The following is an 18,961-nucleotide window of genomic DNA, read 5'->3' as shown; positions in this document are numbered from 1 at the left end:
TATTTTTTTACAAAGCCATATGGACATCATTTGTTACTTTCGCACGCGTTATGAGGATGTTGCCAATACCATCAAAGTTTGAGAAATCTCCAGAGATCTTCTCAAATCGCATTAATGTTGATAGTGCTATCAAAGGTTAAAAACTCTCTGTTTGAAGTGAGAATCGAGCATGGACTGTCAACACCCCAAGTTAAATACCACCCTCATACCACTCAAGACTCAAGCCAAACTTCCATGGTCATATAAATTATTATATATACAAGTATTGATTGATTAAGGATTGACATCAGGTCGGGTTTGTGTTGGATCTATGTAATCTCGTACCCGAATCCGATTAAAAAATCTCGTCCTAAACTTAGACTCATACTCGTCGGGTCCCTATTAATTACAACATGACGGGTTATCGGGTTTCGCCATGGGTAAACGAGATCTCCTTACTTATTAACTCTCGGGTTATCGAGTTTTCTCGTAGGTATCAAATATCTCCGTTAGTCATTCTCATTCAAAATTCAACTACTTACTAACTGGCGGGATATCGGGTTATTCCATAGGTAAACCCAATACCACATGAGTAGTGTATGTGAGAGGTGAGATGTATATAATTCTTTCCCTATCCGAGAATAAAAACAAGTCATTTCTCCACCTAGAGTGAAACACTCTCAAAAGTATAGAAAGTCATCTCTCTATATTCGACGGATAAATAGATTGCTTCCGAGTAGACCTCCAACTAGGGGTGTTCATTAAATGGTTCAACCCGAAAAACCGTCCAATCCAAATGATTCTGGGTGAAACGGGTTTGGTTAAATTGGATTTGGTTCGGATTTTTGGTTGCAACCAAAATTTATAGTGGTTTCCGAATTGGTTATGGATTTAAAATTACAATTACATATTTACCCCGAATAACCGAATTATTATTGATGTTATCTAGTCAATATTTTTATACTAATAATGTACGTTGTTCATTTGTAAAAAAATACTAACTAATTTATTTAATGTAATATAGTGTGCGTGTTCAATGTTTATATAGAAAGCATGTTGCTATTCTGTTTTTATACTAATAATATACCCTATTCCATTTGTAAAAAATACTACTCGTAACTAATTTACTTAATATAGTGAGTGTGTTCAATGTTTAGAATTTAACTAGAAGCATATGTTTGCTATTCTGTTTCTCTTTTATAGTTGTAATATTAATCCAGTTAGATTGTCACCATGCATACTCTATTGTCTCATACATGACTATTGTTCATGGGATTGTATTATGTACACTGCTATGATATTTAATTCAATTCAATATACCACTCGGTTTAAAAAAAATATGAAAAAGGTTGCTAAGTAGCAGTAAATGTTGGTTTTATCTCAAGATGATTTTGGTTTATCAATCGTTAATTCTTGAGTTTTTAATATGGTTGAATGGTGAACCGATCCAAATAAACCGATCTTTGGTTGGGTTGGTTTGGTTCTAACATATTCGGTTTGGTTATTGGATATTAGAAAATAATTCTCCACACATTGTGGGATAGATTTCATTTATATTTATAATAAATACATAACTTGGAGAATAAGATAAATACAACAATATATGGTAACTATATCTATACAATATTTACTCATAAACTTGCTCTCCAAGTTCATCAAGATACTTGGTCCCTAAGTTATCTCTAATACCTCTAATACCCCCCCCCCCCTCTCTCTCTCTCTCTCAAGCGAAGAGGTGGGAAACCAACTCGAGCTTGGTGCGGAAAGACTTGAACAACGGACAATGCAAGCTCTTGATAATGCTTCTTTTAAGGTTGTCCTAACTTCATGAGTGGTGTGCAAACCGAGCACGTTAGACGGTGCTTCTTCTAAGGTTATCCTAACGATACTGGTGGTGGACATACTGAGCACAACGAAAAACATAAAATGAAAGATGATCTACTTTTTTTTTTTTTTTAGAAAAGAAATTGAAGAAAACTTGAAGAAGAAGAAGAAGAAGAAAAAGAGGTTAGAAGACTTGTGAAAATTTGTCGGCGGTGTAAAGAGACGCGGCACAAATTTGGCCTGACTCGTTCTCGATGTAGCGACGGCGGCACACACGTGGCGGCCTGACTCGGACTCGCTGAAAAATCTGCTCGACAAAGAGATTAAATGTACGATCATGGCTATGATTGCTCAGTGATCGGGTGGAGAATTTACACTTAAAAATTATGTTGGATATATATATACCTCAAAACTGTTGCATAAAACCATAAAACACTTCGAAATAGATAATAGAATCTTGCACATGGTGAGTCGTACAAGAATTAAAAGGAGAAACAAAGAACCGGAGAAAAAGATTCTATCGTATTTGTGAAGTAATAATTTTTTTTTCTTTTTTTTTCGTAAGAATAGAAGAAAAAACGGAATGAAGCGATTTACGATTAAGGATACTAGAAAAGAATGAAGAAAAGAATTTAGAGTGGTTGAGAGGATCGATTAGGCTGATATCATATTAGAAAATAATTCTCCACACTTTGTGGATTGATTTCATTAATATTTATAATACATTACATGACTTGGACAGAAAGATAAATTACATAAATATGGAAATTATATCTATACAATATTTACTCATAAACTTGTTCTCCAAGTTCATCAAGATACTTGGTCCCTAAGTTATTTCTAATACCTCTAATATTAGATCTCAAAAATATTTTTAAAAAACCGACTTATCCAAACCGATTAACCCAAATAAATCACAAACCGACCGAACGTACACCCCTACCTCCAACCAATAAGTAAGAAATTTTTATTTAAAAAAAAAAAGTAAAATAAAATTAAGATCCCATGAAAATGGTATAATCAAATTTACATTCGTTTTGAATCATGCATGTAATTCAATTTAAGATCTAAACGACAGTCAAGACACTAAATCAAAGCTTGTTGTTGACTCAAAAATAGAGCCTAGATATTTCTAGAAGTTTTTATACGGATATTATTTTTCTTATTAACATTAACATTAACATTAACATAGAGTATAACAGCCAACTAAAAGTGGTTGGTAGCTACAGTAAACTTTTCTGAAGTCATGCTGACGTCAGCATGGCGTCAGCTATTCTGTCTTTTTCCAAAAAAAATTTCCTTTTAAAAAACTTTGTTTTTTTGGCTTAAACTTTTTGATCTAACGAAGTGGGCCAACCGGCCACCTTCTAGTTACAATTATGCTACGGAAGAGTTCTCTTTACTTATTTGAGTATGTCGTATGTGGGTGTGAGCCTAAGAAGGGCGAAACCATAAAGTTACAGGTTTGATCATTAATGTCACAAATAAAACTGAAATATATCAAATCATAAAATTGATAAACGATGATTCACTACAAGGGTGTGTTTGAGTGACGAGCTTGTTGGAGCTTGTTGGAGCTTATAGGAGCTTGAGCTTATGATTTTAATAAGCTCCAAGTCATAAGCTTCGTTTGGTAGAGAAAAAAAGTAGAGCTTATGAAAATCATAAGCTCTGAAAAAATAAACTACTTTTAGTAGCTTATGAAAAAAAGTAGAGTTTATGAACTGGAAAATAAGCTCCAGCTAGTTTATCAAACACTTATAAAATATAATAAGCTTCAGCTACCAGCTTAAAAAATAAGCTCCAGCTCCAGCTCTATCTCATAAGCTCCAGCTCCAAGCTCCAGCTTCAGCTACTTTCATTCAAACACACCCCAAATATAACGAGTATGTTATAAAATATCTAGATTGTGTTATAAAATATCTAGATTGGATGTTAATTTTATTATTATTATATTTCTTGCATAGTAATATTTTATACTATAAATAGACATGTATGGTAACCATTTAAGGTGCACCATTTCTCTTGAAATATCAATATCAATATTTCTTCTCTCCTTCTTCTCTCTTTTTCTCTCTTTGTTCTTATAACCATTAAAGGTAGTTATAAGCCTACTGAATTATAACACGTTATCAGCACGAAAAGCTTAGTGTAATTAAAAGATATCTCAAACGATCACGAATCACTAATCAAGGTATGAAATTATTAATAATTTTCAGACTCGAATATATCAAATTTTGGACTACTAACATTTATATTTATGTTATTTAAGTTATATATGGTCGGTTATACCACCTGAATTATATTTCTGTAATCTAACTTTTACTAACTTCACTAACATTTATATTTATGTTATTTAAGTTATATATGGTCGGTTATACCACCTGAATTATATTTCTGTAATCTAACTTTTACTAACTTCACTAACATTTATATTTATGTTATTTAAGTTATATATGGTCGGTTATACCACCTGAATTATATTTTCTGTAATCTAACTCTTATTAACTTCACCAACATTTATATTTATGTTAATAAAACCTCATGATTGTACGCAACACGTCATTTGACAACACGGTACTTTATGTACGCAACACGTCATTTGACAACACGGTACCATGGGTCGAGATTAATTCCGATCAATACGAATACGACGAGGTCTTTATATGTTATCTAACATTTATGATTACTTATGCAATTAATCATTATTTATTTCATGCATACTAATGTTTATTCTTAAATTTATAATTTTAAAAGTTAAAATAAAAAAATAGTTTGTATTTTTATTAAAAGTAAATCTTAAAAGTTAAAATAAGAAAAAGTAGTTTGTACTTTTATTAAAAGTAAATCTTAAAAGTTAAAATACAAAAAGTAGTTTGTATTTTTATTAAAAGTAAATCTTAAAAGTTAAAATAAGAAAAAGTAGTTTGTATTTTTATTAAAAGTATATTTTAAAAGTTAAAGTAAGAAAAAAAAGGGGATGGTAAAATGGAATAGTTTTTTGTCAAAAATGAAGTATTGAAAATGAAGTGGTCTCCTTCTATAACTAAAAAAAATATATACTTTTATCAAATGAATTTTTTTGTGGCCGACAATTTCAAACACGAGTCCGTGTTTAGTTTATCAAGAATATCTCTTGCTTTGGTGAAAGGTCACGATCACGATATCAGGTGTTGTGAAAGAATTAAAAAATTGGTCAAGTGGCCTTTTAAAAACTAGAAAAAAAAATTTAAACAAAAAGTTTTTTTTATATATTTATAATTTACGGGTAACGTAAAAAAAAGGAAGTTTTTTTTTAAAAAAAAAAACAAAGAAAGTGTTTAAATGAGTTTTACAGAAAGGGGGAAAGCAAAGTAAAAAAAAAAAACTTTTTTTCCAAGCAAAGGTAAATGAAAGTAGGACTTAATACAAGAAAAAAGTAAACATCTCCTAGACGTGATAAAATCTATCAATGATAAGTATTAGACTTGATGAGCTAAATGTGACAAAAATGTTTCAACATGTCTTATGTTAATTTTCTAAAATAAGTTATTATTATTCCGAGTTTAACACATATACATATGTTAATTAAAAACAACCTTTTTGTTCTTATGTAGTGTTGGGTTGCAATTTTGGTTGTATGCCATAATTCCATCCAGTAGAGTGACAATAGAAAACTTTTGATGATAATCAATAAAAAACTTTTTTCCAAACTTGTCAAATGTTTTGTTAAAAACGTGACCGTTGAAAAAAGGAGGTTGAATAATAAAACTTAAAAAACAAATTATTTTTTTAAGAGTGTGCATCAAAATGGCCCGTTTAATAATGGGGAGTAAAAATATAGTCAAATTGTTTCAACGAACAAGGGTTCAATTAGATGTCTCTTAAAAAAAAAAACAAAAAATCCAAATTTCCAGTTATTTGATTTAAAAAAAAAAATTCACGGGTACGGGTGATGGATCCAATGGATCCGCATCCACGACCCGCGGGTGCTATCCCTAATTGTGACAAGTACGAATCAACTAAAAGTCTAAAAGATAAATGCTCTTATAGGGACCAAATGTTCACAATAATTGCCTAAGCTAGATATGAAACAAATAGTTCATCAAGAAAAAAAAAATATGCATCTAAAGCTTCTACTGAAAATTAATGTGCAAGGTACAACATATAACTATATGGTCAAATTCATTTGAGCCTTCGGAGTCACAAGTATATGATGTATATATATTACTCAATTAACAAAATAGTAAATCGAAATTAATTCATATGAATAGTAAAACGAAATTAATTAATTTACTATTCACATAAAAAGCGCATATTATAAAAGCGCATATGATGAAAAACGCATATGATGAAAAGCGTATATGATGAAAAGCGCAGCGCATATGATAAAAAGCGAATATGATGAAAAGCACATCGCATATGATGAAAAGCGCATATGATTAAAAGCGCATATGGTGAAAAACACAGCGCATATGATTAAAAGCGCATATGGTGAAAAACACAGCGCATATGATTAAAAGCATATATGGTGAAAAGGATATATGATGAAAAAACACATATGGTGATTTATAAAAAAAAAACACATATGGTGATTAATGGAAAACATATATGGTGATTAATGAAAAGTATATTGTGAAAAAGAATCACAAATATTTCTTGAAAGAATTCAAGGTAAGATATATGAACCAATTCATCCATCATGTGAACCATTTTGATATTTTATGGTTCTAATAGACGCATCTAGCGGATGGTCTCATATTTGTATGTTATCAAGCCGTAATATGGCATTTGCAAAGTTTCTTGCACAAATTATTAAATTGAGAACACGTTATTCTGATTACACCATTAAAAGGATGAGACTTGATAATGCTGGTGAGTTAACATCTCAAGCATTTAATGATCATTATATATCTACAGGGATTGTTGTTGAACATCCAGTTGCTCATGTGCATACACAAAATTGGTTTAGCTAAATCAATAGATAAACGCTTGCAGCTAATAACTAGACAATTGATAATGAGTACAAAACTATCAATATTTATATGTGGACATGTAAATTTACATGTTGCGACATTAATTCGCATTATACCATGTGGAAGTCATAAATATTTTCACTTACTACTTGATTTTGGCCAAGAGCCAAATATTTTTCACCGTAGAACATTGGTTGTGCAGTATATGTTCCAATTGTATCACCACAACACAATAAAATGTTTTTTTAAAGAAAGATGGTAATATATTTTGGATATAAAACATCTTCAATCATAAGATATACTGAACCCATGATGGGTGATGTTTTTACAACACGTTTTGCTGATTGTCATTTTAATAAAACATTGTTCCCTAGATTAGGGGGGTGAAGTAAAAAAAAATAATAAAATGATGCTTCATGATGTGAACATCAATTAAGGTATATTGAACTCGCACAAAAGAATGTGAAACGAAAGTTCAAAAAATAATGCATATGCAAGAACTTGCAAATTAATTACTTTATGCATTTACAGATATAAAAAAGTGACTAAATCATATATACCAGCGATAAATGCTCCAGCTCGAACTGAAATTCCAAAAGCTGGCAATAATGTCACTGTTGATTCTTTGCCACGCATCAAACGTGGAAGATCAATTGGTTCCGAAGATAAAAATCCTCGAAAAAGAAAATCAGCTGATAATGAGGTAAGAGAAAGTGTTCAAGAAGAACCACAAATCAATATTCCTTCTGCAGAGGATATTGATAAATGTAAATACTAAAATTGCGATAAATTATGCAATATTATGGAACCGAAATGAAACTAAAATCTCTATGAGATATTTTCATATAATGTTACAATGACATCATGAATAAAGATGATGATCTGGAACTAAAATCTGTCATTGAATATACAAAATGGACATGATTGAGCTCAATGGAAAGGAGCAATAAGAGCTGAATTAGAATCGCTCGATAAAAGAAAAGTTTTCGGATCAATCGTTATCACTTTTAAAGATGTGAAACGTATGGGATACAAATGAATTTTTATCCGAAAAGAAATGTGCAAATGAAGTTACAAGGCAAAACTAGACTTGTAACTCAATATTTCCCACAAAGACCAGAAATGAATTAGGAAGAAAAATTATCCTCCTGTAATGGATACAATTACTTATTAGATACTTAATCAACCTGGTAGTTATTTAAATGCATCTCATGAATGTTGTTACTACTTATCTGTATGGATCACTTAATAATGATATATATGAATATACCTAAAGAGTTAAGGTGTCATAAGCATCTAATGTAAAACCCAAGGGAATATATTCCATTAAATCACAAAGATTTCTAAGTGGGTTTATACAAACGGGACGTATGTGGTATAACCGATTAAATGACTACTTGATAAAAAAAAAAGGGTATAAATATAAACTTATTTTGCACGTATGTTTTATAAAAACAATGTTCGGATATGAGATCGTAGTTGTTTATGTCAATGTTCTTAACATCATATGAACAAATAAAGAGATCTATGAAATCATTCAACTTCTAAAGAATTATTTTGAAATGAAAGATCTTGAAAAAACCAAGTATTACCTTGGATTGCAAATTGAGCATATGCCTAATGGTTTACTTGTACATCAAACAACTTATACCGAAAAGATTTTAAAACATTTTTTTTAAAGACAAACTCATTGTTGTTAGATCACTCAATATTGACACTGATCTATTTCATCCCTGCGAAGATCATGAAAATCTTAACAGATCGGAAGTTCCATATTTTAGTGCAATTGAGGTTCTTATGTATCTTATAGATTGTACAAGACCTGACATTTCTCTTGCAGTTAATTTGTTGGCAAGATTCAGCTCAAATGACAATGGAGCGGGATCAAACACATATTTTGATACCCTTGAGAAACTGCTGATTTAAAATTATTTTATTCTAACGTTTCAAAACAAGATTTGGTTGATTATGTATATACAGGTCATTCATCAAATCCTCATAAAGATAAATCTCAAACTCGATATGTATTCCTAAATGGAGGTACCACAAAATCATGGCGTTCTTAAAACAAACACTTGTTGCGACATCATCAAATCATGACGAAGTGATTGCATTATATGAAACTACTCGAAAATGTGTTTGGTTGAGATCAATGACACAAATCATTATTGATTCTTGTGGACTAGAACGCTATAAAAGACTAACAACTATCTTCACCAACAACTATATATGAAGATAATGCAGCTTGCATAATACAAATGAAAGAAGAGTATCAAAAGTGACTGAACAAAATATAAATACTGACGAGGCGCCAAAGCCATAGACGGTCTTAACGGTCATAAGTTTGATGGAAAAGAATGGTATATTTGTAAGGCTCAGAAAAGACTACAAGGGAATAGGAATTGAAACAAGGGTTTGAGCAAACCATGAAGGAGACTGTAGACAAATCACAGGGGCTAAACTTGTACATAAAAGATTTAGATGATACAGTTTCAGATGAAAACCTCAGATTCTTCTCATATACTCAAGATCTCGTAAAAGACAACCAGATTAAAATGAGATACGTTCAATCAACAACTCTGCTGATCTTTATACCAAAGTACTGCCAACTGCTATTTTCAGAACACACGTTCATAATATTGGCATGAGGCATGTTCAGAAGATGTAACAACTCAGGCGTTGCCTACTTGAGAGGGAGTCAACTCTATACTGCACTCTTTTTCCCTTAGCTAAAGTTTTATCCCAATGGGTTTTCTTTAGCAAGATTTTTAACGAGGCAGTACTAGTTATTCTCTAATAAAATTGTCATCCAAGGGGGAGTGTTATAAAATATCTAGATTGTGTTATAAAATATCTAGATTGGATGTTAATTTTATTATTATTATATTTCTTGCATAGTAATATTTTATACTATAAATAGACATGTATGGTAACCATTTAAGGTGCACCATTTCTCTTGAAATATCAATATCAATATTTCTTCTCTCCTTCTTCTCTCTTTTTCTCTCTTTTTCTCTCTTTGTTCTTATAACCATTAAAGGTAGTTATAAGCCTACTGAATTATAACAGAGTACAAGTTTTTTAACATATTTACAATTTTAAAAGTTAGCGTTAAAAATATCCATAAAAGTAATAATTTTCGAGGGTCCTATGGGTTCAATGCATACGTGGCTCGGCTGCTATCGCTACATAGCATACCAAAATGTATACGTGGAAAACGTCAAGTGACAAAGTTGTCCCCATTTTATCAACGTCAATCGCAATTAAATGAACCACTTTTTCAATAATAAATGTTTCAACGTCCAATCTTTTTTTCTTTCTAGAACCTTTTGTTAACCGTAATATTTTGGACAATGTGGTCCATATTTATATTTTAGATTTAATATTTATATTGGTTCAAAAAGGTAAATCTTTTGGTACATCAAAGAGATAATTATAAGGGAGTGTTTGGATTTGTGTTTTGAAAATTGATTATGCATTTTAAATAATCAGAATCAGATAATCAGCTGTATTAAAACATGATTTAGTTTAATAGTGTTTGGATATGATTATGCTGTTTGATATCACAATAATCAGATAATCAGTTTTCTGAATGTTTGGGAAAATCATATTATTTAATAATCTAACATGTAAATTTACCAAAAGGGACATTATATCATATGATAGTCATAATCAATTAAATTGAACATATTACATGAATCATATTAACCACATTATATAATTTCAATTAACATATTTCATATGGTCTAATCTTACATATAAGAAATAAAAAAAATCGAAAACAATAACAATAAAAAAATTGACGAATTGTATTGGAACTATGATACACAAATAACACAACTAAAATTAAAGAATTACGGAGTAATTCATTATCCATTTGATTAATGATTATATATTACTCCGTATATATATGCTCCACAATAATCAAAAGAACAAAAAAACAAAGATGCTGGCACGTATCGGAGTATACTATATCGGAGTATACTATATATGCATTATTCAATTCAATAAATATAAATTCATAAATTTCATGCACAACGTTGAATTGTCACCATCATCATTGCCTAACAAGTGAGAGGATATTAGTCTAGGCAAAAAAAAAAAAATAAATAAAAAAAAAAAGTGAAAAAAGCTTACATAGGTTTGCAGGTAACTGAACTGCGACGGTTTAAAGAAAAAAGCTTGATTTATTTGTAAGGGCAGAACGGTAAATAAAATGACAAGAACTTTTATTAGAAATCGCGTTTGGGCTGCAGTAACCCCTACCTTACTTTTTGATTTCCACGTTTTTGAGTCAACAAAACGCAAAAAATCAAGTTTTGCTATTTTTTATCCACACTACAAATCAATTAATTACAACTTGCAAACACAATAATTAAAAAATCAACCCCAAATCGCTAGGCCAAACACCCCCTAAATTTGAATTAATCACGCATGCTTGTTTAAGTGGCCACCGAATTGCCCAATAAAACACACCACTCAGTTTTAATTCTTGACTATGCCTAAATTGTTCAAAAAAGGAGTGTGACTAAAGGGTGCGCATAATGCGCAATTCACCCGGTACCAGGTCTCGCACTCGGGGGGCTTGATTACTCGAGGTTTTACCTTCTATGGGGGAATCAATGTGCTCGTTCATAGGAGGATTTTCTCGCTTACTCAAAAAAAAAAAAAATTATAACTTTGAAGTTGCAATTGTATGTTGTGTCATGCTATATGTTTGTACACTTTCTGGCGATCCTTATGGAAGCTGTAAGTAACTAGAGGGGGTGAATAGTTACTTAGTGCGACTTAAAACTTTTTCGATTTAGAACTTGAGAATAAGGTTGCAAAATTCGCTATTCGGAGATTAATCGGTCAGGACCTTGGAAGAATTAATCATTAATTCGGGGATTAATCGAGGATTAATCGAATTGTACTTTATGCATTTAAATATTAAATTTCTAAATTGTATGTGTAAATATAGAAGAAAATCATAGACATAAACATAAACTTTAACATAATTGTCTAAATTTGTTCATTTTATTCAAAAACTATAAATTTCTAGTTTAATATCATGTTAAAATGCTGACCAATTTTGACTTTGACTGACTTTGATTACCAACTTCGATTTTGACCCATCAATTGACGTTGATCGACTAATTAAAAGGATTTTGGAAAATCAGAACGGATTGCTCTTAAAAATGATTAATAGGAGATTAATCGGCGAGTAATCGGGTTTTTTACAACACTGCTTGAGATTACTATAGTGTGATTTGATTAGTTTGTTCACAAGTATGATAAATGAAAAGATAAGGGATAAGAGAACAAACACGGAGATTTATAGTGGTTCTTAAAGATGTTAACTAATCTTCCTTAATCCACTCCTCAATTCTAACGAATTGAGAGTTAGTTTCACTATGATGCTCCAAACTCGGTGGAGTGTCCGGATACAACACTAGCTCCTCGATAAGCCGCAACTTATGAACCCTTACGTCCCTTTGAAGAATTCACAATCACCAAATGTTATTACCACAAGATCCTAATGCTATCACTAAGTGAAACATCACTTATCATCTAGATCCCTTTAAGAAGATAGTTTACAAGTAAACTCACAACTAAGTTTACAATCACTCTAAATAGATTACAATAATATTTGAATGACATCAGTAAATGTATGGAAGTTTAAGTGCAAGAGGTGAGTCTTCAAGTGCTCCAAGGTTTGGCTTTTATAGGCAATGGAATTTCAAACCCGACTGACTGCGGCTCACGTCACGTTCGACCGTGGGTCGGTCGTGCAGCCCTGATCTCTGAATTTTGTAGCCATTTGAGATCTTTGATTTTATCTTTTTCCCTTATTGGATGGCTGCAATTAGATGTCAAAATCATTTGAAAAGACCTGCATTACCCCTTTTATCTTGGAAGCATTCTTTGAGGTTGACCTTGGCTTGAAAGAGGAAAGTCACATTGTACTAGAGATATGTCATTGATTTCCTTTTATGACAAATGCAGAATTTTGATCCCATGACAACCACAAGCTTCTAAACTTCAAGTCACAAGTCTTCAATCCTTTTATCAACATTAGTTTTGCAAGTGTGCACTCATTGGCTACTTGCAACCTTCCAAATTAGATTAACTTGTTTTTATATGAAGACTTTTGGGAGTTTACACTAAACTCTTATTAAGTACATGATTAGTGCTTAATGGTTAATCAAGTAGAGAGCATCTCTTTAATTGGGACTTAATGACCATCTTTAAGTTTCGCTGCTTTTAATTTAGATTTAAAAGGTTACCATTTAAAAAGAACTTTTTACCATACTTGTGTGTTTAACATTAATCATAAGCTAAAAGTGTCATTAAGGCATCATTAAGTGTGATTAACCAAGATTAGTGTTTTCGTTACCAAAACTCATTTGAATCCGAAGGGGCAACTATTCTAAGCATGTTTGAATAAGTTTTGTAAATTATAGATGCACCAAAGTAGTCAAACATTTTTCGATCAAAAAATTGGAGAGGAGAAACTGCGGTCGACCCACGGCTGACCGTGGAGTCGACCGTGTACCTTGTTTCGAAGAATCAAGGTACAGTGTATCCACGGTCTGACCTGCGGTCGACCGTGGTCCCAACCGTGCTTCATCCAGTAATTTTCATATGATTCTTTTGACTTAACGGTTTTGTGTATTGGTCGTTTGCTAGATATTGTGTAGGCTTGTGAACTTGTGTTGTTCTATACGTTTATTTAAGCACACAAGACTTGGTGTCATCATCAAAATAAAATGGTCAACTTTTGAATATTAATATTGGAACTAATAACCAACAGAAGCGATATGGTTGGATAATTCTAATCACGAAGGTATTCGATAGAGGTGTATGTAGAGTATTTACACTCTTCGTTGGCGGTTCCCCGAAGGTAGCAACGTACGATTTGCTTTACGCCATCAAGAAGTAAGTGGGAGCATGTGAGTGTGGCATGCTAGTGAGATTGAAAGTGTTGTGTTAACATGTCCCCTCAAATGTTTATGTCTCCATATTTGTAGAATTGCAATACCATCTTTTGAGGTCATGTTTTTTTTTTCAAGACAAGTATATATTAAATTTCAAAAAAGTACAATACAGGGCAGGGAATATATTAACCCAAACAAAACCCAAATACAAAACAACCCCCAATACAAACATCAAAATTCAAAACCACAACAACTAACAACAGAAAAAACCCACTTAATTCATATGCAGCTTATTACTAGTAAGCTTCAAATTCCACATCCTCGCCACTTTTTTCACATTCTTGTAACAACCCAACCCGTTAACCTTTCGAAAATGTGCCACAAACAATTTTTTTTTCTGGAACAGTTGATCTGGACGGCATCCAAAAGCTTGGACGGCGTCCAGCACTTAAGACTGGGACGGCGTCCAGACATCTGGGACGGCGTCCAGATGTACTAAAATATTCTAATCAGTTTTTCGAACACACGCGGGCGAAAACCCGATTCCCGACACTTTTAAACCAAAACACTTTCACAATAGATTACAATAGTTTAAACTAAGAGTTTTTCACAATAAAAATCGAGTTTTACAACACCGGGCCCACATCGACCCAAAATACCACAAGTGACTATTTCGACCCATTAGTTTATACAAAAACATAGACCGAGCATGGGATTGGGGACACGCTACCCAATCCTAATCAAATCCAAAAGCAAGTCTTCTAAAGCAACTACGCAAGTCCACTAGTCCCCGCGCTTACCCGAGCCACCACATCCGTGCAATCTATAAAAATGTAAACAACGAGAGGGTAAGCTAACGCTTAGTGAATGATAATATACTACATACATATATATGTATAAAATGGACACGCCACACAAATATCAAATACCGCATACCGAAGCATCCATGTATAAGGCAACTACACTAAGCATACCGTACGATCTCTAAGCAACAAGCTAAAGATATCAACAAAGTATAAGTTCACCAACGACGATGTGAACAACGCCAATAAGCTACACCCGGAGGGTTAGCTACAACACAACATTACATTAATATATATAACAATATAAAACGAATAAGGTTAATCCCTTAACCCATTACCGAATACCAAACGCCACAATGAAGATTGGCCAAACTACACGAGCCTTAGTAATCCGAACCCACACGAGATTACTATCTTCACAACATCGAGGTTGGCCGAACTACACGAGCCTTAGTAATCCGAAACCATACGAGATTACTACCTCAATAAGATGACCGAACTACACGAGTCATCGTGAATCCGAACTACACACGATTAACTTCTCAACATCAAAACCCACGGTCACGGGATTATAAAATCCACCACATCGAGGTCATCCAAAACCACATCACAATATATGTGATAACGTACACACAAGTGTACATCTCGCCGAAAGGAGGTCAACCAAAATGCACAACCGTGCCAATTGGACCTATACACAAGTCCATCAAAACCACCTATATGTGAAGTGAGCTCTATAACCGAGAACCACTTCACCCGACCCGCACCCATCCTACACATACATATGCATATAGGATATTAACACTCACCTAGTCGTCTTGATGAATGCTTCCAAGTAATCTGCAACGCGCCAAATGGAAAGTACCTATTCCATTATCACAAACACAACAACACAATTAGGGTTGACTTACAAACCAACCCAATTGACACCTAGTGCAAATTCGACCCATTTGCACTTCCAAGCACGAAACGCGCCCACACTAACCAATATCCACTAACACGAGTGAAAATGGTCCTAACACACCGATTAAGCCCGATCACAAGTGTTAAACACGTTTCATACCCATTTTGACACCAAAACCCTAATTTGGCCCATTTCAAAATTAGGCAACCAAACACACCCAAAAGTGTTCCAACACTTCCATAATCACTAAACCTAGTGATTAAACTCACCATCAAACCCTAAACAAGGCTAAATCGTCAACCGACCCAAAACCCGCCAAGTGACAAGAATAACAAGTCACCATAAACCCATTTCATCATCTAAAAGGGTTTCTCAACAAACTAGCTCAAAGCCCTAAATTGAATATCAAATCTAAGCAATGAAATTCGGAGTTTGAGCTTACCAATACCACCACAACGTAGCTAGGAGCGAGATGAACAACTATAGAACCCGAGCTTTTGCGAGAATCTGACTCCTTCTTCTCCAAATCCACCTCCCTCTCTCTAAAACTCTCCTCTATCTCTAGATAAGGTTGAGAGTGTTTTTGGTTGGTGAAATATGATCCAAAGTAATTAATGAATCAGCCTTGAAGGCTCCAAACCGGCACCCATGTGAATTTACCAAAATACCCCTTTTTAAAATAAAATAACAGCTGGCCCGTAGTTATGTTGGACGGCGTCCCAACCATTGGACGGCGTCCCAACTTTCATTCTTGGACGGCGTCCCAACATTTGGACGGCGTCCCATTTATCTGAAACAGAAATCAGGGTCTTACAATTCTCAGTGTTTTTGACGTTGAGGCTCATAAGCTTTATTTGAATAGCATTCTTCACCTCTTTGCAAATAACCTCCACATATCTCTCCTCCTTCATAAATTACCTTCGATTCCTTTATATCCTAATATAGTAAACTGCAGTTCCCACAGTAACTTTATTCAAAATATTTCTAATATCCTCGACTGCTGGATATTTAACAATATCATGAATGATATTCTTAAAATCATACTGCAGACCTTTATACAATAGCATATCTCTAATGTACTTCCAAATTTGACTCGTAACTTCACACTTAAAGAATAAATGGGTATGGGAATCTTCTTGTTTGCCACATAGCTACATTTAAACACTTCATTAGGATACCATTTCATAAGTCTGTCATGTGTAGCTAGTCTTTCCTGAACAACAAGCCAAACAATGAAAACATGTTTTGGAGTTATTTGAGGATGCCATATTGTATTATACCAATCCACCCTTGGCCCATCACATTTTAAGTCTTTCCAAACCTAGTTTGTGGTAAACTTTTTATGAGTATTATCCCTAGATATCCACCAACACTTACCACACTGATCCATAAACACATGAGGTTTCATTATATCTCTTAAAGCCAATAATTTCCTCCATCCCCAACTATCATTAAACTCATGTCCAATGTCCCAAAAATTTCTTCTTTTTAATTTCACCACAATGATCCATTGCCACATAATAGATTCAATTTTACAAAGAATCTTCTAAACCTGTTTCTGTAAGACCCTAAACTCAAATGTACTTGAGTACATGAACATTGTATAATCAAACTGGAGTTAAACTAAAACAGACAGACTGCTCAGATCATGGTGCGTGCCGCGCATATCTAAGTGAGCGCGCCGCGCACTGCCTCTGCGACAGAATTCTGTTTTTGATGTTTTAAGTTAAATGAAGGGCATTTTGGTCTTTTCACTTGAGGCCGGACGTGTGGCAATATTATCAGTTTTGGATCTAGTTTTGGACCATATTTCAAATCCACAAGCACTCGCATTTCATTCTTAGAGAGAGAGAGAGATTTCTAGAGAGAGATTTGGTGAGTTGGGGAAGAAGGAGCTTGAATCGATCAAAAGCTCAAGTGTTAAGGTTATTCATCTCGCTCTTAGCTACGTTGTGGTAGTATTGGTAAGTTCTAACTTCGAGTTTTTATAGTTTGATTTAGTGTTCATAATTGGGTGATTGAGTTAGTAAATGGTGTTGATAACCATTGTTGGTGGGTTTTGGATTGGATGATGAAATTGTTTAGTTGATAATCCTGTTTGGATGTGAAATCACTTGTTAACTTAGGTTATAAGTGATTATTAGTGTAAACTTGCAAATGGGTATTTTGACTTGAGATTAGGTCAAAATGGGTTTTGTGTAAATTGATGCAATTAATGTGTTTTGATGATGAAACCTTGAGTAAATGGGTTATTGGAACAGAATCACTAGTCAATTGTGATTATGGGTATTTCGGGTGAGATTTTGACTTAGTCAAATTGGAAGTAAGTGCAATTGGGTTAATATTGCACTTATTGGTATTTTGATTATAAGCTAGATTGCTTGGCTTATTTGTTGTGAATTACTTAGGTGATTTGCATTTGGACGATTAGGAGCTCAAGCGGGATTGCTTTTCAAGTAATCGAGGTGAGTGGAATATTTATACGCTTATGTATATAATTTGGTTGCTTGCGTGTGAAGTGGTAAGTGACATCCGTTAGGATTCATTTTTCGTGGACCACAATTGAGTTGGGAAAATATAGTGAGTGATATCCGTGTGGATAGCTCTTCGTTGGCTATATTCGGTTTGTGTATGTGGCGAGCGATTAACGTTTGACCTATCGCTCTTTGTCGGCCACATGTGTATGTGTGTGTTTAGAATGTGGTGAGTGATATCCGAAAGGAATGACTCTTTGTCTACCACAATTGGAGGTGAGCATTTGACGAGTGATTAACGTTTGACCTATCGCTCTTCATCGGTCACATGTGAGTATTTGGTTATGTGACGAGTGATTAATGTTTGACCTATCACTCTTCGTCGGCCACATGTGTGTTTGGGTAAGTGGTGAGCGTTATCCGTTTGGGGATCCGCTCTTCGTTGGCCAATTATCGTGGGATGGTAAGCGGTTCCGCTTTTCGTCAGCCATCCTTGTGATTGAGGTAAGTGTTAACGTTTCAGTTGCACTTTTTGTCAGCCTCATGGTGCGTAGTGGTGAGTGGTTAACGTATTTGACCTACCGCTCTTCGTCGGCCACGTACGCGTTGCGTTGGGTGGTGAGTGGTTAACGATTTTGACCTACCGCTCTTCGTCGGCCACCATCAAGTCGAATGTTGACATTGTGTATGTTGGGGTGTGTATGTTTCGCTGGTATTGTACGTATTATTGTTGAGATCTCTATGCTAATGTTGTTGACTTGTTGTACGTACGATTATAAGTTTATTGCGGTTTGCTAATGATTATTGTGTTGTTTGTGTAGGTGTATGCAAGTAATTAGATTATGTATGTATGCATATAAGTATTGCATTCACTAAGCATTAGCTTACCCTCTCATTGTTTACATTTTTAGGTTCGGAGGCGGACGTGGCAAGGGTATGCTTGGGATTAGATGATTTCCCCTTTTGATGCTTGCTTGGATTTCTTTTGGTTTCGACTTAGGATTGGGTAGTTTATCCCCAAACATCATGCTCGTGGTTGTGTTTGGAACTTAAACTCATGTAGTCGAAAACTTGTATTTTGTACGAAGGTCGTAAAACGGCC

The sequence above is a fragment of the Rutidosis leptorrhynchoides genome, chromosome 7 (genome assembly GCF_046630445.1).
Source record: "Rutidosis leptorrhynchoides isolate AG116_Rl617_1_P2 chromosome 7, CSIRO_AGI_Rlap_v1, whole genome shotgun sequence".
Lineage (NCBI taxonomy): Eukaryota > Viridiplantae > Streptophyta > Magnoliopsida > Asterales > Asteraceae > Rutidosis > Rutidosis leptorrhynchoides.
This window is presented reverse-complemented; position numbering follows the sequence as displayed.